The sequence below is a fragment of the Xenopus laevis genome, chromosome 3S (genome assembly GCF_017654675.1).
Source record: "Xenopus laevis strain J_2021 chromosome 3S, Xenopus_laevis_v10.1, whole genome shotgun sequence".
NCBI classification, from domain to species: Eukaryota; Metazoa; Chordata; class Amphibia; order Anura; family Pipidae; genus Xenopus; species Xenopus laevis.
Genome location: NC_054376.1, coordinates 44,592,396 through 44,617,536, shown reverse-complemented (window position 1 = coordinate 44,617,536; position 25,141 = coordinate 44,592,396). Strand labels below are relative to the sequence as shown.

The 25,141-nt window shown below is 37.4% G+C and overlaps 1 protein-coding gene across 2 annotated transcripts in view; it reads right to left on the bottom strand.

Moving 5' to 3' along the window:
* The window catches only part of LOC108712312 (aggrecan core protein-like), a 59,367-nt gene that overhangs the window by 33,184 nt on the left and 1,042 nt on the right, over window positions 1-25,141 (bottom strand). The window lies entirely within an intron of this gene.

The following is a 25,141-nucleotide window of genomic DNA, read 5'->3' as shown; positions in this document are numbered from 1 at the left end:
GCCCTAAGAAACCTAGAAAGTAAGAAAGACATTTAAACTCAAATTGAAACACAAACTTTTTTTATGTGGAAATGTGTGGACGGAATAACATTAGATATTTTTGCAGCTGTAGAGAATTGTACTCTGTGTGCTCCAAACCAAATCTGTCAAAGAGAAGCTCTGTGTGCATTTGAACTTGGTGTCCTGTTGGCCAAAATGAGTTTTCCTGGCTGTTTCACACAATGCCGCCTTTTGAAATTCACTCAGGATGAAACGTGGCAACATTGGGTAAATCAGTGATTACGGCTAGGCTCTTTCAATTTGTCTTTCTGTTTATGCTTAGCAGAGAATATCACAATAATGAAAACATATTTGTGCTCTTGTATTTTAGTGTTCTTTTTTTTATAAATAGCCACTGCTGTACACTGGGGCTGCTATTTGCTGGAAACTGAAATGAGGATTCTTCTGAAATGATGGGTCCTTTATTGGTAAAGTCTACTGCTGGGGCCTCATCTAGATCTAACAACAGTTATATGGCACCATGTATAATGCTTTGTGTTTCTTTTTTTTCACACTGGGTTTTGCCACAGGTGGTGAATAAAGTCCAAGAATGATATTTGTAAGTCACACATTTAGATATAAATAACATATGACATGGAAGAGAAGAGGTCAGGACCTAGGACTTCTCCGCTTACTGATATAACCCTAGTAGCTACAAGAATTTATTTATAGTAACAGGCAAATTTATTCGCCAGGCATGGATTGGCGGCAAATTTCCATGTTTTGCCGCCCACAAATGTTTTCACAAAACTGTGAAAATCCACCTGCGGAGAATTTACCAGCAGAATTGACGCACGCATAAAAATTATCGTGCTTCAATAACCAATGGGAAGCCCATTGACTTTAATGCATTTGGACAAAATAGTTTCGCATATAAACATTTTCCCTTGCGGCAAAATGATCTTGACGTCCATTCCCGTCCAATGTGTTTCCCAAATTTTTCGATGTTTTGCGAAACAGACAGAATTGCCCATCACTATTTATTTATACTGGTTAATGCCATTACCTTGAAATCCCCTAATCTAGACCTAGATATAGATGTTCCTTATACAAGTCAATGGCCATTTTCCTTTGCGAATTTTCGCCGCAGTTTCGTGAAAAAATATTCGCTCATCATTAAGCAATGACAGTTTTTATTCATTGAAGTGAATGGCCTATTTAATTCATTTTAACTGCACAATAGATGGCACTGTCAGTGTTATAATTCTACAATCTGCTGATCTTCTTATTCACTTCTAATGCAAACACTGAGTAACTGAATAAAGAAAAGAAGCAGACGAATGAACATCCCCTCATCCGAGGTAAATTTCATGGTGCAAAAACAATGACTGCTTCAAATCCTTGGCAAATATTCATGGGGATAAACAGATGTTCATACCAAATGAATCTTCAAATCATATTTCTACAACCCACATACAGTCAAATGAAAAAGTTTGGGAACCCCTCTTAATTCTTTGGCATTTTGTTTATCATTGGCTGAGCTTTCAAAGAAGCAACTTCCTTTTAATATATAACATGCCTTTTGGAAACAGTGGTATTTAGGCAGTGACATAAAGTTTATTGGATTTAACAGAAAATATGCATCATAACAAAATTAGACAGGTGCATGAATTTGGGCACCCCAACAGAGATATTACATCAATACTTAGTTGAGCCTCCTATTGCAAAAGTAACAGCTTCTAGATGCCTCCTATAGCCTTTGATGAGTGTCTGGATTCTGGATGGCGGTATTCGTATGGCGGTATTTGACCATTCGTCCATACAAAATCTCTACAGTTCAGTTAAATTTGGTGGCTGCCAAGCATGGACAGCCTGCTTCAAATCATCCCATAGATTTTTAATGATATTCAAGTCAGGGGACTGTGATGGTCATTCCAGAATATTGTACTTCTCCCTCTGCAGAAATGCCTTTGTAGATTTCCAAATGTGAACATTAACCTGAAGAATTTGTTGATATTGGGTTGAATTCATAAGATGTTCTTGTAGGTCTTTGGAGGTGAACTTTGGGTTCTCACATGACCTGCCAGACCTGGGGTTTACAGCAACTGTGCCTGTGGCAATCCATTTCCTGATTACATCCCTTACACTGACATTTTAAACATCTGAGATACTGAACAATCTTTGTTTTCAGATCTTTTGAGAGTTGCTTTGAGGATCCCATGCTGTCACTCTTCAGAGGAGAGTCAAACAGAAGCAGAACTTGCAATTGCAACTTAAATACCTTTTGTCATGATTGGACACACCTGCCTATGAAGTTCAAGGCTTAACAAGCTAATCCAACCAATTTGGTGTTGCCAGTAATCAGTATTGAGCAGTTACATGCATTCAAATTGGCAAAATTACAAGGTTACCCAAATTTTTGCATATTTGATTTAATTTCATACAACTGAATACTGCTTCACTAAAAATCTTTGTTCAAAAAACACTCCAGTACTCAGATGTTCCTGGGAAATGAAAGACATACCACTATTATCTTTTTTTGTTGAAAGTGGAGTAAATTATTAGGCAGGCTGAGAGGGGTTCCCAAACTTTTTCATAGGACTGTATCCATACAACGCTCAGCATCACTCGCATAGCTGTGATGCCTTCAACAACAGCAATGTAAGAGTTTCATTATTATATGCAATATAATATTTATATTAATATAAATATTATATATAATATAATATTTTGCCTGGACAAGATCCTAAGTACCATGTGGTCCAGCAGTTCAATTATTGGCAATGTTCCCACAAACAGGTACAACCTGCCAATAATCCACTTTGCCTGTATAAAGTTGAATATTGAAGCCAGTTGGTCTTTATGAGAATGGATCGGCTATGAAAAATGTGCTACATTTTCCCTTGTAGATAATTGGATTTTAACTTGTGAATTTGTACTTATAAATAAAGTACCAGCATAGAGATACTATATGGTAGTTTTCACGAGGAATGAAAATAGAAACTAGAGGGTAGTAGGTTGGGCATTATGAAACTTTAACGCTTTGCACAAAATGTAATAATATTGAATGTCTCCTGTCTCTCACTTTGCCTCTTTACAATTCCCATGAATCACTGCAAACCCCTACACATGGGAGGCTATATGTTGCATCTATATGTGGCAGTTTATTATTTCTGATGTCAACAAAAACATTTTTCTGTTATGTTTGAAAGACCCATCTAACATGAGCACAACAAAAAAAAACCAGAAAATTATTGTAGCTGCTTTTATATCCATCATAATTTGTTGACGTTGGCAAATTATTCAACAGATAAGTGGAGGAGTGGCAGCTCTTATACTGTAGGTAGCTCTCTATTAAGCTATATATGATTTATATACAAAATAATGAACCTTCTATTAGAAGTATGAGACCTGTTATCCAGAATGCTCAGGACCTGGGACTTTCCGATCTTTCTATAATAATCGTCATACCTTAAATCTTCTTATATATAATTTAATCATTAATTAAATCTGATTGGATTATTTTGCCTCCAACAAGGATTAAGTGTGTATATATACTGTATAAATGCTAGAATGAAATACAAGGTACTATCTTAATATTATAGAGAAAAAGGTAATAATAAGGTAAAAAAAATTTTTTTTTATTAAAATGGAGTCTGTAGGAGATGGCCTTCCTGAAATGCGGAGCTTTCTTGATAATGGACTTCTAGACAGAGGATCTTAAATCTGTATAAGGTAAGTTCAAAACCAGATATAAGTACTGGCAAATATTTGAAAGTAGAGAAACATCATTTCTTATAACTCCCAAGTTTCAGTGTGTTATTAGACAGAAATTACATCACCAATTACAAGTAATCTCACTTAATATCATCATATGGATATATTTTGCTGGTTATGTGATTAGGTAAAATGTGAGGGGATTTAATTATAAGACTTGTTTATAATGATAATTACAGTGAAGGTATATTGCTGATGTAAAGACATTTCCCTGAACTTCATAGTTCCCATGTAAAGTTTGCAAAGTGTTTGTTTAGTCAGTCTTCAGCTGCTCATCATGACAGATAAGCCATGCGTTTGTAGACTAACAGACATATATAGACGTATATACTTGAGTATACGCTGACCCGAGTATAAGCCGAGGTACCTAATTTTATCTACATAAACTGGGAAAACGTATTGACTCGAGTATAAGCCTAGGGTGGGAAATGCAGCAGCTACTGGTAAGTTTCCCTAAATTTGGCTCTTCTAGCTCAGAGAGCACAATTGTACCTCTCTGGGCTAGCATTGTGGAACCCACAACCTCCTCCAGAGCCAAAAAAGATGAGGGGGGGGCAGCAGCAAGCAAATGGGCCAGGATCACCCAAGTGGCAAAGCTCTCTATCAAGCATCACCTAGTATCACTTGAGTTTCAAGGCAGCCTGGCAGTTCCAGTGCTCTACCTTTTCCAGGTGAGTTAGGCACCTAGCACTAGCCACAGCCCACCTAAACAGCAATACAGTAAACTTGCCTGGGCCTGATAATAAGTGATAATGCCTTCCGGCCTCTGCCTCTGTATCAAACAGTGCGCATTCCTACTCCTGCCCTACCATCTTAAATCTAGCCTCCGTTTCACTCTGTACCACCTACGTCTTCCTTTTCATCAGCTCCAAGGTGCCATATAACAACAGGATGGTGATGATAACACTTTTTACAACGTATGTGATAAATGTATGGCAAAATACCTTCTTCAGAAGAACTGCTGTCTCCATCATACCCTAATTCAGATATCACACTACCCCTCAGCGGGGAAGGGGCTAATCATCATCCCTGGTTAGCTTCTATCACTAAGCTGCCCTGTTACCATGATAACCCGTGCCACACTCTCCACTGCCCACTGCCATCTTGCCCGCTGAAAGTCTCATGAGAGCCGCAGAGGCTGAGCGAGAGTGGGCAGGGAATAACTTGTTCTTAACTTGGGCAAGAGGAAAACGGAGTCCGGTTGGATCTGGTGGAGAACGTCCCAGTTGTGGGGGATGTGGGGATGTTTGCGGACAGTGGCGAGGAGATGAGACACGTGGGGGGATTTATGTGGGCTCTGGTAGCTGCCTGTTTTAGATCTATGTGGGTCTGTGAGCACTGCCTGCAGGAGCAGCCGTAACACAATCCCAGGTACTGAGGGGCCAGTCACTTCTGTGTGTTGTTCTGCAGGGAAACAGACATTGACATATTGGATAGACATTGTCCTGTCCGATCCTATTCACTATTTTAGTGCCCCAGCATAACCCGCACCCAACCCATACCCGCCACAGACCCCCAATATTGAACCCGGAGTTAGAGACAGGTAGCAGATATATGTGACAGACTGTAACACACTCATTGCAGAAAAGAAGATTCCACCCATTTGTACATGTATATCCTATTCCTATAATATATATATATATATATATATATAGATAGATATACTGGGAATATATATGGGAATAAACATTAACATAACATTTAACACATCCAGGTTATTATGTTTTTGTCTCCGCTTACTTTCTATAGAATAAGCATTTAAACATTACTTTTCCCATTTGACAAAACAATATCTTAAATATAATTTTCTTACTTTATATTTGTTGTCTTGTCACTGAGTAAAACAACACAGCTTGTCACTTTTCTGCATTTGTTTTCCAAAGGAATAATACATGAGCACTGTTATAGTCTAATATCATTTTAAAGTGTTTATATTTGAGAAGGTGTCAACACAGTTATGGGAGAATGTAATAGAAGTCAAAAAGAGCAAAACAATTAGCACAAATAAGAATAAAAAGTTTCACAATGTAATACTCTTTCTCTTCCCTGCTAATTGCGCGTTATCCACTTTAAAGAAGTGCTTGAAGGTGCCGTAATCTTTTGGAACATAACTTTTTCAATAAGAACTTTTTATTACATTCACTGCATACAGGCGCAAACTATAACATTCACAAACCTTCTTCCACTGTCGGAAGTGGTCGCTAAACTTTAAGCTTTATAACTTTGAATATTTTTTTTCCGTTAGCGACTTTTATTACATTCCCCCATTAATGTGCTACGTCCGTGTTCTTAGTAAGATTAGCTTTCCTGAAAGGTACTATCTCTTGGTAGATCAAGAGCCCAGAGTTTGTATTTTGGTACATTACATCAAATAAAACCATATAATGATGCCTGTATCCACCATTTTCTTAAATTAAACATGTGTACTAAATTGAACATTATGTTGTCTCTTGATCCAAAAGGACCTTACTCTACTTGAAAAATAAAATGTTCCTCTTTGATGTGTTGGCAGCTCAACTGACCTAGTTAATATTTGGGTTTCTAAAATACGTTATGTTTAATATGTTCCTAGTTGTGCAGCCTTAGGAGCCAAATGTCCTTCTTTTCATAATATGCGAGAGGAGCTGACAAACTGGCAATTTCCTATATCCCTCTTAATGGTTATTCTGCTTACCTCTAGTACAGCACACTGGGGGGCTCATTTAGTGCAACATGTGCTACATTGTGCCAGTTAGGTTAGTTGATGATTGCTTTGTATAATACTATTGCATCAGCACCACATCAGTGTTTATTCTATGAACAAAATGATAACAAGCTTGTAGGAAAACCTACTAAAGAGAGTACAGTATGTGCCCTACATGTTGTATGATTCAATGAAGTCCAGAGATCTTTGCATCAATGTCTTCCACTAGTGATGGACTAATTAATTCAGCTGGTGTGAATTTCAGTGCAACTCACGTGAAAATTAGGCAAATTTTACTCCGTTTCGTGAAATTCGCAGGAAATTTTTCAGCGAAACGGGAGAAATTCGCCCATCACTATCTTCCACTTCTTCACACTTTTCTAAAGAGAGAAAGGAGCAACTGCATATCTGCATTGTTCTATATGTTTCTGCATTGCAAAAACAAAATCCTTTTCTTTAAAGCAGGGACTTGTCTTTCTGACACTAAGCCAATAATGGGGAAATGGGTTTGCAGATGTTAGTGACAAAGATCTTCATTGTTTGCGTCCTTTTAGACTGACTTTATGCTTCAATGACTTCCTTGCAAAGTTTGCAAACAAATGGCTTTTGCGAACATGTGCAGTGTAAGTAACTTTGCATCACAACCTTCACATGAGTGAAGGTTGCTTCTTATGTTGTTGAGGATATTACTGATTTTATACTTGGAGTAATTTGCCTGGGCAATCACTGTTTATATACTTTTCAGGGAAAATACAGAAGATCTGGAGACTTTCTGACTGTAGTTTCCTACTACGCGAATGTCTGTTTCAGGCTTTAAATCCTCCACCCTGTCTGTGTCTGTAGAGCCAACCAAAGACTCTATGAGAAAAGCTGATGACAAGATTTTCCTTTTGGCACATAGAACTGGCAGCCACCCCAGCCAATGGAGGAATAATCAGCTGAGTTAACCAAGGCATTCTGTTCTAGCACAGTGCATAGAAGTACCTTTTTGTAAGACTGTACTATATGACATGCTTTGTGCCGACCTATAAACATATTCCACTTATTACTCAGCAGTTACACTGCATTCAGAGTTTATGAGCAACCAAAAGTTTAAATAAACAAACACCCAGAAAAGACTTTTTCTTGATTATGAACTTAATTGACTCATATATAAATATATATATTCAGGGTTTATTTATTAAGCTCCAAATTTTTCAAAGGGGAAAATACCATTTTTTCAGAGAAAAAAAACCTAACATTTTTAGGGATTTATAAAAGTCAGATGAGAAAAGTACTCCAACTCAGTCCTGCTGAGAAGATGTAAAAGTCAATGGCAGATGTTTCTTTAACAATTGAAAGATATTCTGAGTTGCTCTGGGTTTCCGAAAAAATAATATCTTTCGGGGCAATTTTAAGAAGAAATCGTAGGTTTCGAGCGCAACATCTGGAAAAATCATACTAATTGCATTTTTTCATGATTTTATCGTTTAATTGTGAAAATGTATTCACAAATAGGGGGAAAAGTCTGTGTGGATTTGGTCAGAGTAGTTTTCTAAAAATAGTGAGAACTTTTTGGATTCTGATAAATAACCCCCTTAATCACATGCAAAGTCTTCATTGTGAATTTTTTTATTTGCCTGTGACTTCCTCAAATCATGGACAAAACCTCAGTCTACTTTGAGCACAAAACATTTCTTATTTGTATACTCTGATATAATACAAGAAAGTTTAGAACTGATGTGACTTGATAGTTATACTGCAATTTGATTGGATGACTTGCAAGAATTAATGCATAATTCATGTGTGATAAAATGATGCCTTTACAGAAACATAAACTAGCATCACATGGTATCTGCAAATGGGGACAATACCCTATTAATGTGATGCAATATTTTGGGGTCACATCCCTACAGCTGTAGGTGCTCCAGCCTAATCACAGGGATTAAAGAGTAGAAGAGGCTTGTGTGTTATGATAAAACGTATTTATTCATGAAATGATGCACGTTATAACATTATGCTGGCTGTAGGTTTTTGGTGTACTCATAAGACCGTTTCTTATGTTTATAAACAAATAAGAAGAAAAGTAATTTTCTGCATAGAAAATACATTCACACTTACCCTTACAGGGAGATAATAATGCAGCAAATACTTTCTCTGAAATTTCAAAAGATAAGCCTTTAAAAATATATGCTCTACAGGGCAGTGACCTACTTCACAGGGTCAGACTGGGCCGGTTAGGCAACCTGGTGGCAACGACCAAATACCTCTCCCCACCCTGAGCCACGTACTCTTCTCCCACCCCAGATTGTGGCAACAAGTAAGTGGAATGCGACTGGATTGGAGGGCTCCTGAGATAACAGCTGTGATGGTCCCGGACTCCCCAGTTTTACACTATGGCTTCCTTTTGACTGTTTAACACTTACACACTATAAGATTAAAGCGTTTCCTTTCTAATGTAATAATGCACTTCCCTAACAATCACCAAATATAAGATATGACAAAACATTTTCACATCACAAGATTTCTAATGAAGGGCTTCAGAATCTGTAGCTATCATTTACTAAATTAAGAACTACACAATGCATGGAAGAGCTAGCTATTGCAAAATCATTTTAACACAATGGGATATTTGCTGATTAGGAGCCCAACAAATCATAGAGGATGGCCTCTGCTGTGAATCAATGTTTTACTGTGTCAAGAGCCATGCAATTAATCCTTCTAAACAATTAATTTACTGTGCAATTATTCTACAGGTATTCTAGGGCAGGAAAATGTACAGGTTTTGGCGTAAATGTGTTTTTCCTGCAGAGAGCAATGCTTATTCTTCCTAATTGTTTGTACTGTATGCCAAACCCTTAATTTGGAACAAAACAGAAATGTCTTCTACACCAGAATCTGTAGGTCACGTCCCTTTTAGTGTGTTTTAGGACTGTGTGACAAGAGTCCATTCAGGAACTTATTCCTGCTGTATTTTAGTAGGCTTTGAAATTATGGGTTGTATTAAGATTTACGCCAGGAGGTATCATGTGATCTAAACTGTACATACAAAGTACAATATCCTTTAAAGTGGACCTGTCAACCAGACACAAAAATCTGTATAATAAAAGTCCTTTTGAAATTTAACATGAAATTCAATTTCTATTTTTTATTAAAGCATTCATAGCTGTTGTAAGCGCATTTAAAAATCTCAACTGTCAATCAAATATTGTCTGCCCCTCCTCTATGTCCTGGGCATAAAGGTGGAGCAGACAATTACTTTCACTTTCCATTCAGCACTTCCTAGATATCACTGCTCTCCCCACATTCCTCCATTCTCTTCACCGTTTAATTGTGTAGCCAGGGCATGGGGATGGACATCAGATCCTCCATTCTGGTGCTCAAACAAGATTCTGAGATGATGCAAGGCTTGTCTTAATAACAGTGTCCACAAAATGGCTCCTGCCTGCTTGCTATAATTATGAATTCCCAGACTGAAGGAAACAAGATTAAAATAATTTATTATTGTAAAGACTGGAATTTATTCCTCAGTAATCCACCAATTGACTTGAATAGTCAGACTCTTCATCAGACACATGGAGTAGCCATCTCCATAGCAGTATCAGATAGCATAAGAAACTCTGGAGAGTCTTCAAAACTGTGATAAATGTAGTTTTTATTGACGCATTGCATGTTTCGGACCCAACTGGTCCTTCCTCTGGTTCAGGAAGGACCAGTTGGGTCCGAAACATGTAGTGCGCCAATAAAAACTACATTTATCACAGTTTTGAAGACTCTCCAGAGTTCCTTATGCTATATAATTTATGTATTGTACTTAAAGTTCATTTTGCTTTACTAATGTGATAAAATAGGATTTTGAATAATTTTTTTGAGTGACAGGTCCCTTTAATGCCAGTTATATACAACAAGCAATTTCATTATTTTTCTTTAATATATATATATATATATATATATATATATATATATATATATATATATATATATATATATATATATATATATATATATATATATACATTTATACCTTTCAAATGGACTTACTGTTTTTCTTTATCTTTTCTCATAGGACCCAAACTAAGCATAGGACAGTGCTGGAAGTCAGGGCAGGATGCTGTTTTGCCACATTTTTACAGCTACTTGGAGGGATACAATTTTTTTGCAAATCAGAGCATTTATTTTTTAATTTTGCTGTGCCTTTGCCACTGGAAGAAGAGAGCATGCTATCAGAGCAGCAAATGAACATTTCATTTGCACCATTGACAGGACAGGTATAGTGGCAGTATTTCTGGGGGCACTGCACCTTTAAATTCTATGTCCACTACGTTATAATCTACTAGGAATAAAATGTGATTGCTGGAGCCACAGTATGTCATAAAATGTTGGGCCACTAGGCTAAATGTTGCCATAAAATGCCACTGTGTCATAGGTTGCAGGGGACACTGTGTCATGAAATGCTGGGGGGCCTTGAACCACTAGTTTTATATGCTAGAGGCACTATTGTTATATATTATGCACATATAGAATTTCTTTTTTAAAGAGCAATCAGAGAAATGGGTGGAAGGAGGGGGAGCAAAGAGAGGGATTAAAGAGAATACAAATGTTATTGCAGAATGATATCATTTGAAAGTAAGAAGCATTTTTTTAAATTAGCTAATTATAGATAAAGTGGAGCAAGTGGGTAGAAATTTTAGAGAATGGGAAATCATTTTTGCATGTGTGTTTATGAGGTCAAAATCTTGAAGCATCAGGAGATTCCAAAAGTCTAGATGGGATAAGGTCAGAGCATGATGCTTTTCATTTTGACAGAGTGAGAGGTAGATTTGTTTACAGAATGAAGAAAGAATGCTTTAGACACTTATAGGGAATGAGAAAAAGAGAGGAGTCAAAGTAATCTTGGGGAAATGTGAGTTAATTTTGTGTAACCTAAACACTAATGATAGTATCATGTAAATTACATAAATAGTTTTGTTTTACCTAACACACATATATCAAACATAAGAATAAAGAATATCTGCATACAAACAAAAGTAAAAGCCATATACATTTCTTAAAAACAGAATGTTCACAGAGCAAAGGGGTCTCATAAGTAGTGATGGGTGAATCTGGCTCATTTCCCATTTGACCAAAATTCGCAAAACGGTTAAAATTCGCCAACATGCATTGAAGTCTATGGGTGTCAATTTTTTTTTGTCACGTAATGCGGAGCGTCGATTTTCACCACAATATTTTTTCCCAATTGAAGTCTCTGGGCGTAATTTTTGAGTAAAAAACCCGGCAAAAAAATTTGCTCATCACTTCTCATAAGGCAACTGAGTCACCCCCACTAAATAAAGAGGTGATTTTTGTATTAGGAGCATTTGAGAAAAAAAGCAAATAAGGAAGAAGAAACCCTGTAAATATTTAGAGATGTATGGCACTACACACTTCGGACATCATAGGTCATCAGAATGGACTTTGTTATTTTCATGTTTTATGGAACTTGGATCAAGGCAAGCACAAACAGCTGTTAAATTTAGCACCTAAAATACTTTAACTTTTCTGTGGTATCAAATAGCTGTTTATGCTTTAAAACAAAGAAAAGCAGTTTTCTTCTGTTTTAAAATTTGCAAACAGATAAAGTAGGATGACTTATAATTGTCCCCAGAATGTATTGTCCTGCAGGTCATAGGCCCAAAGCAATAATCCACAGTACCTCATTGTCTGAGTGATGCAAATGGCAGCAGAGTTAATACTCTTCTCTAGGAAAGAAAATCATTTATTTCAAAGAGTGAGGGGGGTAAAGCAATAAATGATGGGGCTCATACAGATGTTTAGCAGCATGTAACCATAAGAGGTATTGAGAAGGATTCCCTTGGTGTGTTAGAACCCCATAGGTTAATATGACCAGTTCAATTTAAACTGAAAAATAAAATAAAAGCTACAAAGCATAATGCTGGTTAATATAAAATAACCATTACTGTATTGGATAAACACTGGTGAACTACAGTTGCCATTTATTGGTTGGCACTTATAGGTGCTTATATGAAACCCACTAACCCCTTAATCAGTAGCTGTATGTGTTTTAAAAGCAACAACCCTATTTATTCTCAAAGGATACATGTCACATTTCCAGACCTCCAACTGCTGCAAACCATTAATAATGTCAATGTCCTTAGCCAGCCAAGAGTTCAGAGTGCAAGCTGACATTCATTACTTTCCAAATTCCAAGAAAGTGTTGGTCGCAGTAAACTCATAATTAGATGACTAATGTTCTTTGCCTAACACTTTTTTTGCGGAATTTATACCTTTTGTTTCCAGCTTAATAAAAATAAGAACTGTGAAGATCACCTTGCTATGAATTGCTACTGATAAGCTTGAGAGCAGCAGGCTGCCTTAGCTCGTAACAAGGTCACAAGTCTGATCATGGTGGTGCAGACCTAAACTAAATTACCCTCAGTGTGTGTGTGTGTGTGATGGGCAATTGTTTACTTGAATCATGTGATTTCTTCAACTTTTCCACTCAAAGGGTAATTCAGTTTAGGTCTGCACCACCATGATCTGACTCATGGCCTTGTTACAAGCTAAGAGAGCACAACAAGAGGACCTAGTACATATTTAACTGATATTTTATGGGGTAACTGGTTTTATACATCTGTAACACTCAGAGGTAAGGGAGCCCAGACCAAATGCTGGATGATAAAGGTTGACTTGAATCCAAAATGTCAAAAAGTCTTAAACCGTGACTCAAAATATACATATGAATACAAAAATATATAATATAGCTTCTTTCAAATATTTACACACACATCTTCCTTGGAATATATTGCCTATCCTTGAGGTGACAATTAGGGGCAGATTTATCAAGGGTCGAATTTTGAGGGTTAAAAACCCCTCAAATTTGACCCTTCGAAGTAAAATCCTTTGAAATTCGAATATTTTTGCATTCAAACTATTCACTCGAGCTTAGTAAATCTGCCCCTTAGGGATGAATTAATTTTTTTTGCCAGGCATAAAAACGAAAAGACATAAATGTTGCAGAGACAAAAAAGTCGCCGTAAGAGAAAATGGCCATTGACTTTAATGCATATGGAGAGAGAAAAAAAGGTGCATGCATAAAAAATGGCATAAAAGAAATTGTTGCCTATTGACTTCAACGCTTCAGTTTCGCTATTTTAGCTTTTTCAAGGCCACCTTAAAAAAGCTAAACTAGCGAAATGCATTGGTGAAGCTCTATTTGATTTTAATTGGCAAACTTATAGCGTTTTTTATAGGTATTTAATTGGGAATCGGTCAAGTGGGGTGGCGTGTAATTCGAATCCATCACTCTATTCAACTACTCTACCTTTCTATTGCATTCCGGCACTGGAACTCTAAGGGGACCAGCAACTTGTGGTTTTTGTGAGGCTCTTTAACTGCTTATGGCAAGCTAAAAAAATCAAGGACACAGTCCCGGTTTCCCTACTTCTACATCTTCTACATGTTTGTGCTGTCCCAGGGATATAAAAAAATCAGGTAGCAGTTTATAGGACTCCACCTCCTCTTTTTTCATTTTTCCTACTATTTCTTCATGAATTGAGTTGATTGGGAAATAATTTATCTGATAATTAAATCAATTTTAGGAAGAAGCTTACTGATTAATTCATTGTTTGTATAAATCAATTGGGGGATCCTCTTTTTTAATTAATAGCACAGCACTTTATTGAATATAATCAAACTTACTAATTATCTTCTTATCACATGGCACTTTATAGAATTACTATGTAATTGGTGTTTAGAATTAATTAAAAGGTTCTATAAACAACATTTGATACATAATTATTTATTTAATTTATTGCACTAAGCACTTTAACCTGCAATTGTTGGGTTAAGGAATACCCTGACCCATCAATTTTTTATAAGGTGGCCAAAGGGGGTGTTGTTGCATGATTAGAACGTTGGAATTCCCATAAGTTGGTTGTTTTGTGGAATTGGTGTTGGTGCAACCTTGAGACCTATCATTAGTATTGATAGCAGGGGGGTGCTTTTTTCTCTCTCTACGAACTAATATACTTATCAGAAACAAAATCAAGTCTAAATTATAAGACAACACAGACAATTAAGATGAAGCAAAATATATTTAACTTTCAGCATTGTTTTAGAGATTTGCTTTTTTTATTGTGCATGCAGGGCCGGTTAAGATGTCCCTTGCAATGGACCAATTATCTGCTGTGTGACATGTTTACGGGCCAGAGTATTAAAAAACAAATTCAATATATATAGGTTGATGGACATTTCAGGCATGCTGGTTAGGGATGGGTGAATTTGACCCATTTCGTCAAAAATTTGCCGCTGGCGAAATGTCGCAGACATTTTGTTGCGCGGCTAAATTTTTTTGACGCACGCCGCCATACAAGTCTATGGGTATCATTTTTCCTGCAAAAGGAGGCGAAAAAATTCCCCATCCCTAATGCTGGTGGTTAAAAGATCTCTTGAAGGCCCACATCCAGCCAGTGACCCTCCACTTGGTTTATAGGTTACTTGAAAGTCTCAACCATGTACAGTATATCCTGTACATGTACATCCTCAACTGTTATACTCTGGATATAAAAAAAAACACATGTCTCTAAATATTAAACAATAAATGCATAAAATACTCTTACAGTAGGTCTTTTATGGGGAAGTAGATCATTTTTCAATATTAATTATATTTGGACAGAAATGTTATGTATTGCACATGTTCTTCTAGAGCTAAACAATATATTAACAAATAAAGATCCTTTCCCTTTATGTGAACACAATGATCTAGCTAAGACCTAGGGGGGCATTTAGAACCTCCAAGGCAGTGTGCAAAGTACAATAAATATGCATTGTATTCATGAAGGGCAGGCAAGATAAGGCATGTAGGCATACCTCCTTCGGCTTCCTAATTTATGTAAGTAGCAACACAGGGCACAAGATGCAACATGGCCCTGTCCTTACCACCTACCCTATTGCAGACATATAGGACAGGGCTGGCATTCCAAGAAAAACGCCTGCTACCTACTGTCAAATTTGGTGGAGTTTTCATCATGCTGTTGGGTTGTGTGGCTAGTTCAGGGACTGGGGCCCTTGATAAAGTCAAGAATCGGATGAATTCAACCCAATATCAACAAATTCTTTAGGATAATGTTCAAGCATCACAAAGTAACGTGGCGGGGTGGATATTCCAACATGACAACAACCCTAAACACACTTTGCATTGTGCATCTGGCATTAGATTTTTAGTCTAGTGCAAGGTGCACAGCTAAGGCATTTCCCAGGCAGAAATGTTTTAAGAGTAAGCAGTAATAGGCTTGTACTTTTGCCCAGGAGATAAGTAAACGTTCCTCTAGTTTCTATAGCATCTATCATTTTCTACCCATTTTTGGGTACAGTAAAAGCTGTGCTCCGATAGGGTGCAGCTTAGCATTGTAGACCAATAATACACTCTACAAATCAATACAGTATACCACATATGTTGCATATAGCACAGAAGTTGGCAGTTCCCAAACATGCAGGGTAAATCACCAGGCAAACTAGGAAGCTAGTCCCTGCAGGCTGAATAAGACTCCATTCATAACTTATAAATAAGGCTCAAAGACACCTAATGTACTGCAGTCATACAGCACATGCGGACACCTTCCCTCTTTGTAAGAGTAATTGACTTTAAAAAGTACTCTGCAAATCCAGTTGACTAAAATATGTACTACTAATAGATATATCATGACCTTGATGAATGGAAACCTTCATAGAGGCACTTTACTGAAATATTTTCATGGTCTGAAGACAAACAGGGTCCATAATTTATTGGAACATCTCCTGATTGGATTAGGACTTTGTTTCAAGTACTATTATGTATACAGATAGCAAGACCAGTTGCGATATACTGTAGATATGGAGAAGCTGCAGAGAATTCTGCCAACATTAATGAGGTCAGTAACGAGCATACAAATTGCCTGTATAATGAATAACAAGAAATTAGGTCATTTTCATGTATTTTAGTTCTTATGATGGCTAAATGAGGTAGTAACTAAGCTTTAAGTCATTTCATTAGAATTATGAAATTTGTGGAAAGGTAAAAATATGGCACAGAATGAAGAGGAACCCTATGTTGAGAAAAGCCAGATCATAAATACTTTCTTCTTTCATGATTGATAACTAACTAATTCATTAATTTTGGTGTAAATTCTCTAAACTAAACTTACAGTATTGTACAAGGGTGAGAAGGGTTTCAAGACATACGATTCTTTTAAGACCAGTATTCCAGTCAGTTGGAAACCCACACTAACATATAAGGTTTTAATCAGGAAGATTATAGTTAGGCTCATAAATCTCCGTACAGAGACAACTTTTTTCTAATTTTGGTTCTGTACATTACCACAATGAATTTCAAATTTAACAACTCAGATGCAGTTGAACTGCAGACTTTCAGCTTTAATTCAGTGGGTTGAACAAAAAGATTGCATAAAAATGTGAGGAGCTAAAGCCTTTTTTTGACACAATCACTTCATTTCAGGGGCTCAAAAGTAATTAGACAAATTGAAAAACTGAAAATAAAATAAAATTTCTAATACTTGGTTGAAACCCCTTTGCTGGTAATGACAGCCTGAAGTCTTAAACTCATGGACATCACCAGATTCTGGGTTTCCTACTTTTTAATGCTCTGCCAGGCCTTTACTGCAGCGGCTTACATTTGCTGTTTGCTTTGTGGGCCTTTCTGTCCAAAGTTTAGTCTTCAACAAGTGAAATGCAGCTCAATTGGGTTCAGATCAGGTGACTTGGCCATTCAAGAATATTCCACTTCTTTGCTTTAATAAACTCCTGGGTTGCTTTGGCTGTATGTTTTTGGTCATTATGAAACACCTCTCAATCAATTTGACTGCATTTAACTGGATTTGAGCAGACATTATGTCTCTGAACACCTCAGAATTCATTCAGCTGCTTCTGTCCTGTGTCACATCATGGATAAACACTAGTGTCCCAGTGCCACTGGCAGCCATGCACACCCAAGCCATCATACTGCGTCCGCCATGTTTTATAAATGATGTGGTATGCTTTGGATCATGTGCTGTTCCACACCTTCTCCATACTTTTTTCTTGCCATCATTCTGGTATAGATTGATCTTGGTTTCATCTGTCCAGATAATGTTTTTCCAGTACTGTGCTGGCATTTTTTAGATTTTTTTTAGCAAAGTCCAATCTAGCCTTTCTATTCTTGTTGCTTATGAGTGGCTTGATCCTTGCAGTGCACCCTCTGTATTTACTTTCATGCAGTCTTCTCTTTATGGTAGACTTGGATATTGACACGCCTACCTCCTGGAGAGTGTTGTTCACTTGTTTGGCTGTTGTGAAGGAGTTTCTCTTCACCAAGGAAATTATTCTGCGATCATCCACCACTGTTGTCTTCTGTGGACGTCCAGGTCTTTTTGCGTTGCTGAGTTCATTAGTGCTTTCTTTCTTTCTTTCTCAGGATGTACCAAACTGTAGATTTTACCACTCCTAATATTGTAGCAATTTCTCGGATGGAGTTTTCTGTTTTTGCAGCTTAAGGATGGCTTGTTTCACCTGCATGGAGAGCTCCTTTGACTGCATGTTGTTACAGCAAAATCTTCCACATACAAGCACCTCCCCCTCAAATCAACTCCAGGGATTTTATCTGCTTAATTAATAATGTCATAACAAAGGAATTGCCCACACCTGCCCATGAAATAGCCTTTGAGTCAATGGTCCAATTACTTTTGGGCCCCTGGAATGAAGTGATTGTGTTAAACAATAGAATAATTCGATCGGATGGGACAAAAAATCCTGTCGGACCGCGGCCGCATCTATTTGTTGATGCGGTCCAGCGATCCGACCGCCCGTTAGGCATCGTTAGGATCCGATCGTTGGGCCCTAGGGCCCACGATCGGATCAGCCCGATATTGCCCACCTCCAGGTGGGCATATCGGAGGGAGATCCGCTCATTTGGCGACATCGCCAAACGAGCGGATCTCTCCATGTATGGCAACCTTTAGTTGTCTCTGTCCAAAAATGTATGGGCCTAACAGTATATAAGGTGTGTTGTGTATAATAAGGTTGATTGACTCATTACTCTGTAGGAAAACCAACTACATTTTAGTTAGTATTCATCTTAACCAGTGTGAGCATATTAACTGTATACTTGTGTATAATGAATAGTCTTATATAAATCTTTCTTTTACCTAATAATTTTAAGGAATGCTTCTTATGTGATAAATCAGACACATGCATTTTGTGGTCATTGTAGTATTTACAGTAACATTAATCGAGTTTCCTTGTTGCTCCTTTTGCTGTGATGTCTTCTGTGGATACTCAATATTGCTAATGAGAACAATTATAATTGTATCTCCATGTATATAATAATAACACATGCCAGGCTAGGGAGCATTTTTGAAAACAGTTATTTGAAATCAAATTTTTTTTTTGGTTTTCCAGACTTCTGGCAATGCGGACAGTCCTACATTTCCTTTCCTGAATTAATTTTAGACTAAGCAAAAATACAGAGGCTTCTCTATAAAATCATTTTCCTTCTGCTCCTCTGCCAAAATGCCACATACAGCTTTCTGACTATTCAGTATTGTATTTGTGAGTGTGTGCAATCTTTGCAGCAGAATAGCTTCAAAGCTTTCATTGCAACTTTGTTGTGAGATACAAATCATGGTAGGGCATAGAGCTTGCACCATAGCACATGTTTTATAGGGTTTATTTTTTGATGGTCTTTCCTATAGGGGCCTCTCTCTTTCTCTCTTTCTCTCTGTCTCTCTCTCTGTCTCTCTCTCTCTCTCTCTCTCTCTCCATCTTTCTCTCTCTCTGATCCAATTAACTGAGACATAGACCTTTTTCTTCCTACCAACCCTCTAAATATGAATGGCTGGAGGTGAGGTCTGTCTAAGAAAGGAAACTTATAGGATCCCATTAACTGGGAAAGTACCTGTTACCCAGCATGCTCGAGACCTGAGGCTTTCTGGATAATGGATTGTTCCATAAGTGTAATGAACACATTCCATTTAATTTTCAATTTTTGTGAATTTTTATTGTAGGTGCAACTTTTATACCATTCCACCAATAATGTTTTGGGATGTATGTTTTCCACATAATTTAAAATTATATAGTTATTGTAACCAGCAATAACCCATTGGACAGCTATGAAAAACGCATAAAGCTTACATATTAGAAAAACATATAGGGGCACATTTCCTAAGCGGCATAAATTCGATAGTGACCGCTTCACCTACTTTGCAACACTTCGCCAGGTGTAAATTCACCAGGAGAACGCTAATTCCCTAAAATGCAAAGTTGCGTCCAGGCGCCCAACGCTGGCGAAGTTGCATTAGCATTACTTCGCCAAGCAAAGCAAAGTTGCGCTAGCGTTGCCTAATTTGCATACAGTAGGAAGTGAAAGTTAAATGGACATATATGTTGCAGCAAATACATTACATTACACAAGGCCAGGGAACCTTAATAAAATAAATAAAATTTAAAAAATAATAATGCCCTACACATGAGCCCAGTGTATAGTTTATGTGCCATATATTAGAAAATCACCCTGGAAAAAGCAAAAGACGCAAGCGTTTTTTGGGGCTTAGAAAATTTTTCAACCAAAAATTGAGTAAGTCCTTTCCATGCCATTCTGAGGTCTGAGGTGGTGAAGGCAAGTCTGGTAACGTTCAGTAAAATCTGCATCTTACTGAATTTGCGGAGTTACATCCATTCACCAGAGTGAAAATTCACCTGGCGTTAGAGTGCGAAGCAACGCTAGCGTCTATCTCCTTCACTAGTGAAGTGACACCTGTGACCGTCGTAGTTACGAAATTACATCACACTAGCGAGTTTTCGCTAGCGTTAGTCACTTTGCCTTTAGGGAATCTGTCCCAATGTCTCCATTCATGAATTTGAAATGTTTATGTGCTATAAAGTCTTGCTGATAATAGCATATTACAATAAAAAAAAAACTATAGTACAATGATATTAGTATGCAATTTCAAGCATGTTAAAACCAGTTAAACGTGAGCTGGGTTCTGTGTTTGGTCTAGTTTGGTTTTTGGGTTTACTTAATGACCAACTACAAAAAAACAGCAGTATTGGGTCAGGAAATATTTTTTGAGCCTGAGAAACTGGGGACAAAGTACCAACTAACAAATATTATATCTCTCAATATTCCAGACATTGGCTGGGCACTAGTGGAAAGTATAGGTCTGAACTGAGCTTGCTCAGTTGGAGTGTGCAGAGAGAATGTATTGTATCCATTTCAACGGCAGGAACGGAAATAAATCCAAAATTAGAATTCGTGGGCACATTATCCTATGTTCAGTCATAATCAGACCTGTTATTTTCCCAATTTTGCCACACTGTGGGTGCAGTATCAACACTCTTGGAAAAAAAGAGAGCAGAAACTGCCACTAAATGAAAGTAGTTTTGATGAAACTAAGAGCAAAAATAAAATATAATTTTAAATGACAAAAAAACTCTATAGATTCAGGTATATTTAAACTCCAAGTCATTGCTTCACACCGTACAACACCTCCTAGCTGTTATGGCATGTTGGCAGTTGCAGTTCAGTGACAACAGAACAGCCACAGGTTTGGCATGTCTGATCTGGAAAGCACGCTGATTCCAGTTTTAAATACACTCTTTATTTTTAAAAAAACATTTGTTTCATGAGTATTGAAGCAAGAATTCGGTACCCACAATATAGAAATGCCATATACAGAGTGACCTCTGTTGCCTCTTCCTCACTCTCCTTCAAATGAGTCAGCATAATTAATCAAAATATTTTCTATAGAACTGAGAGTGGATGTGCACCATGCTAATATTCATGCCTAAAATACATACATTCATAACGTGGAAAAACTCTCCTTTCAGCCGGACTGTGGGGCTATTGAAAATAACTTAGGAGGGAGACTCAAACATTCTGTCTCTCATTCACACACAGGGAGTCTGTTCTGTCTCTCACAAGCAGTTTAGTGATTGCTTAAAAGTAAACTGGTAAGGTTTCCGTTGCTCCAATGAACATTTTCCCCCCTTTCATTTATAACGGTCACATTTCTGCTTTAATTTTTTCTGTCTATCTTTCTTGCTCCCTCTCGCATGCCCTTTCTTATATTTAAACAAACTTTACTTTTCTTGGCTACCCTATGAGCCCTTAGTAGCGGAGAGCTGGCACACTCTATGTGGTCCAAAGCTCTAGATGAACAGTGCTTTTGTTGATGGTGAGAAGTTAGCCATCAGACGCACAGAGCTTGGTTGTTAAGCAAGGAGGAGGATGGGGGAGGAGGAGTAGGGAGTGGGCTGGCGTCATCTTGTGGGAGAAAAAAAAACAACAAATTTTGTTCCTACACACAAACCGTCACAGTCAAGTGGGAGAGAGCTAAAATCAAATGAAGACATTCGAAGCATTGTGCTTCCCCAGGTTAACGGTTTGTGGACAGGAAGCAGAAGTCATCATTCCTAAATGGCATTGATTGTAAGTTTGGCAGAACCCCTTTATTTATTATTGTCTCTTTACTTGGTTGGTATTCTGGTCTGGTAAATTCATGATGAATTCTTTGAAGTCAAATTTATATCCACAAGTTAACTTAGAACACCGAGAGCTTCCATGAACCGTGTTCTTCACAATGTTAGAAAGGCTCTTGCTTACTTAAGGGAATGGCAATATTAATACGTCATAATCATTATTGGATTTTAAACCAAAATGTCCAAATCCATAATTTATTTGAACAAAATGTCTGCTTTTCCGAATAGTCACAAATGTTTCCGCTCGTTTTTCAGTTCCCTCGACCATATGGGATGGCATCAGGGATTTCATCAAACTGGTGCCCATTGGAATGGTTGCCATGTTGGGCACTTCTGCTCCACCCTAGACACCACATATGCAGAGATACTGGGTATGCAATATGACTTTAGATCATGCCCATGGGTCTCAGTGGGATAGTTTCCAGGCTGGCTGAATATGAACCATCCCACAATTCATGTTGCAGTCTGTTCCTGTAGCCCACCATTCAAACTGCAACTTTTACCTGTACTGGAAGCACATTTATAGTAAGAAAAATAAAGGTTCCAATCATTCTAAGATACATATAGGTATTCCCAGATGAAAGTTCTTGCTAAATTATGTTTCCCATCATTCTCCGTCAGCTGTTGGCACAAGCAACTGCTGGTTTCACGTCCTTTGACATCCAACAACAGATTTGAAAATTGTGTTCAATAAAGCTTTTTTAAACTGCAGGGGGGGGGGGAGTGCCATGTTACTGATATCAGAAACATCCTCTTCCTTATTACATCTGGGATATCTGAATAAATGAGGTAACCTATACAGGTATGGGATCACTATCTGAAAACCTGATATCCAGAAAGCTCCAGGAAGTCCATCTACCATAGAGTCCATTTTAGCAAACAGTTATTTGGTGGTAAAATTATCCCATTGGGTTTATTTAATATGTAGAAATGTGTAAAAATGTGTAATTAGTAGACTCAAGGTATGGTAATCCGAATTACGGGAAAACCCTCTTATCCAGAAAACCCCCAGGTCCCAAGCACTCCCAATAATAGATTGTATATATTAGTACATTGGTGTGATTGACAAGGGATTTGTGATAAATATAGATTGGCAATAACATTTTTTTCAAATTTGCACCGAACAAATTTTAGTGCAAGTTTTCCTTGCCTGAATATTTAATCTACAACTTTAAAAAATAAAAGAGAATTAATGATTAAAATGGGAAACATTTTCTGTTTTTTTTTTTAATCTAAAAATATAATTATTGGAAAACCACTGATACCATGATTTGGAATCAGTACCTTTTTTCTTACTGTGTTTCCATATCATCGTAAAAAATAAACTCACTTCTTTATTTTCCATATTACATTCCTTACTTTGGCCAGGTTGTGTACTTAAGACCACTGTTCAGCCTAGCCGGAATCCTGCATTTACAGGAAACCTTAAATAGGGAAAAAAATGGAAGGTTTGACAGAAAGTCCTCTTTTAAGTATGCTAGCAGTCTACCTTCCCTCTTCATCCCCTCCCACTTCTGCTAGAGCTTGTTTCAGTCCAGCCAATTATATTTAGTTCATTTAGGAACCGTTTCTTTTCCGTATTCCACCCTTATTTATATTATTCAGGGCTCAAAATAAGGGAAATTGCTACCATCCGTTTGTTGTTGCTCTGATATCAATCATGCCCTTTCATGGTATTTTAAGTCTATATCATGCTTACATTATTTGAACAAACGACCCTTTAAACTACCTACTAAATGTTACGGCACACATGGCTGATTTATAATGATGGGTTGGTTGTTACTACATGAAGGCAAATTGCCCGTGACTCTTTAGCAGAGTAGTTGCATAACATCTGCACTGTTCCAAGGAAACTGCGGGTTTTCTCAGTGCCTACATAATGCTGAGCCTTCTGGGATGAAACAAATGCTTTTAGTCCAGAGCATCTAGTGAAGAAACACTGAATTTTATGCATTAGAAATATTTCCTCCTAATTTCTTAAACAACTTAATAATAACGAAATAAAAAATTGGCTTACTTATTTAGGACAAGCACCCAAAAGTGAAATACGGTATTTGTAATTTGAACATTAAGGGGGTTATTTACTAAAATCTGAATTTTTCTCATTATTATATTAAAACAACTTTGCTCAAACCACCAGCCACACTTTTGCCTTATTTCTCAATAAATGAACTCAAAAAAAAAATCTGGTGCATAAAAAGACTTGATACAATCGCGATACAAACCAAATCGTACGCTTTTTTTTAATTTGAAGCCTGAAAACTCGCCTGATTTTTTTTTCGGATTGTCGTCTGAAAACCACAAAATATTCAGATTATTGTACGAAACCAAGCGCAGATCATGATATCTTTCAATTGCAAAAAGGGACATCTGCCATTGACTTCTACATGACCTCAGTAGGTTTGAGATGGAGTACCCTTTTATTCAGACTTTTAGCAGCTTTGGGCTATAAGAAATCTCGAAAAGATTCAAGTTTTTTTATTGTACGAAAAAATGGCATCTTCTCCGACCCGAAAAATGTGGACTTTCGTAGATAACCCCCTTAATATAGGCAGCCACGGGGTGCTCAGTAGAGGAAATGGGGTGCAGTTGTGGATACCACCTCCAGCAAATGGCACAAAATCATGATGGGGGGCGTAGCCAGGAATCTTACATCTGTTACAACTAATGCACATCCTTAGTAGTCATGTTGGTTTGTCACAATTTTTTTTGCAGGGAAGAGTTTAAAGTGTAATTATTAATACAAGACAATGTCTGTAACACTTTTTAGCAGTGCTGTTCATTTTATGGTCTCCTAAAATGTAGCATAAGGATCGTAAATGAAAGTGAAAATTCACCCTTCCTTTTTCTGTCGCTCCATTTTCACTTATCAGCTTTGCCTAAAGCCCTAGGGCTTATTAACTAACAGTGGGCACTTTTGCAGTTGGGTAGGAACCCATGGCAACCAATCATATTTTTGCTTTCTGCAGCACAATGGCAATTACCAGTTGGTTGCTATGGGTTACTGGCCTGGTGCAAATTTGCCCATGGTTAATAACTGAGCCTGATTCATTGAGATGAAATAATACTACAAGGACCATTACAGTGTGTCAGTCCAGCATCCCTGCACTTAGTAGCTCATTCATTTCATTGCATTCAATTCATCTTATAGCTCATCCTAGCAAACGTCATTCAAACAGCAGCTGCTAAAATTCTGGGAACCAAGCATCCTCCATT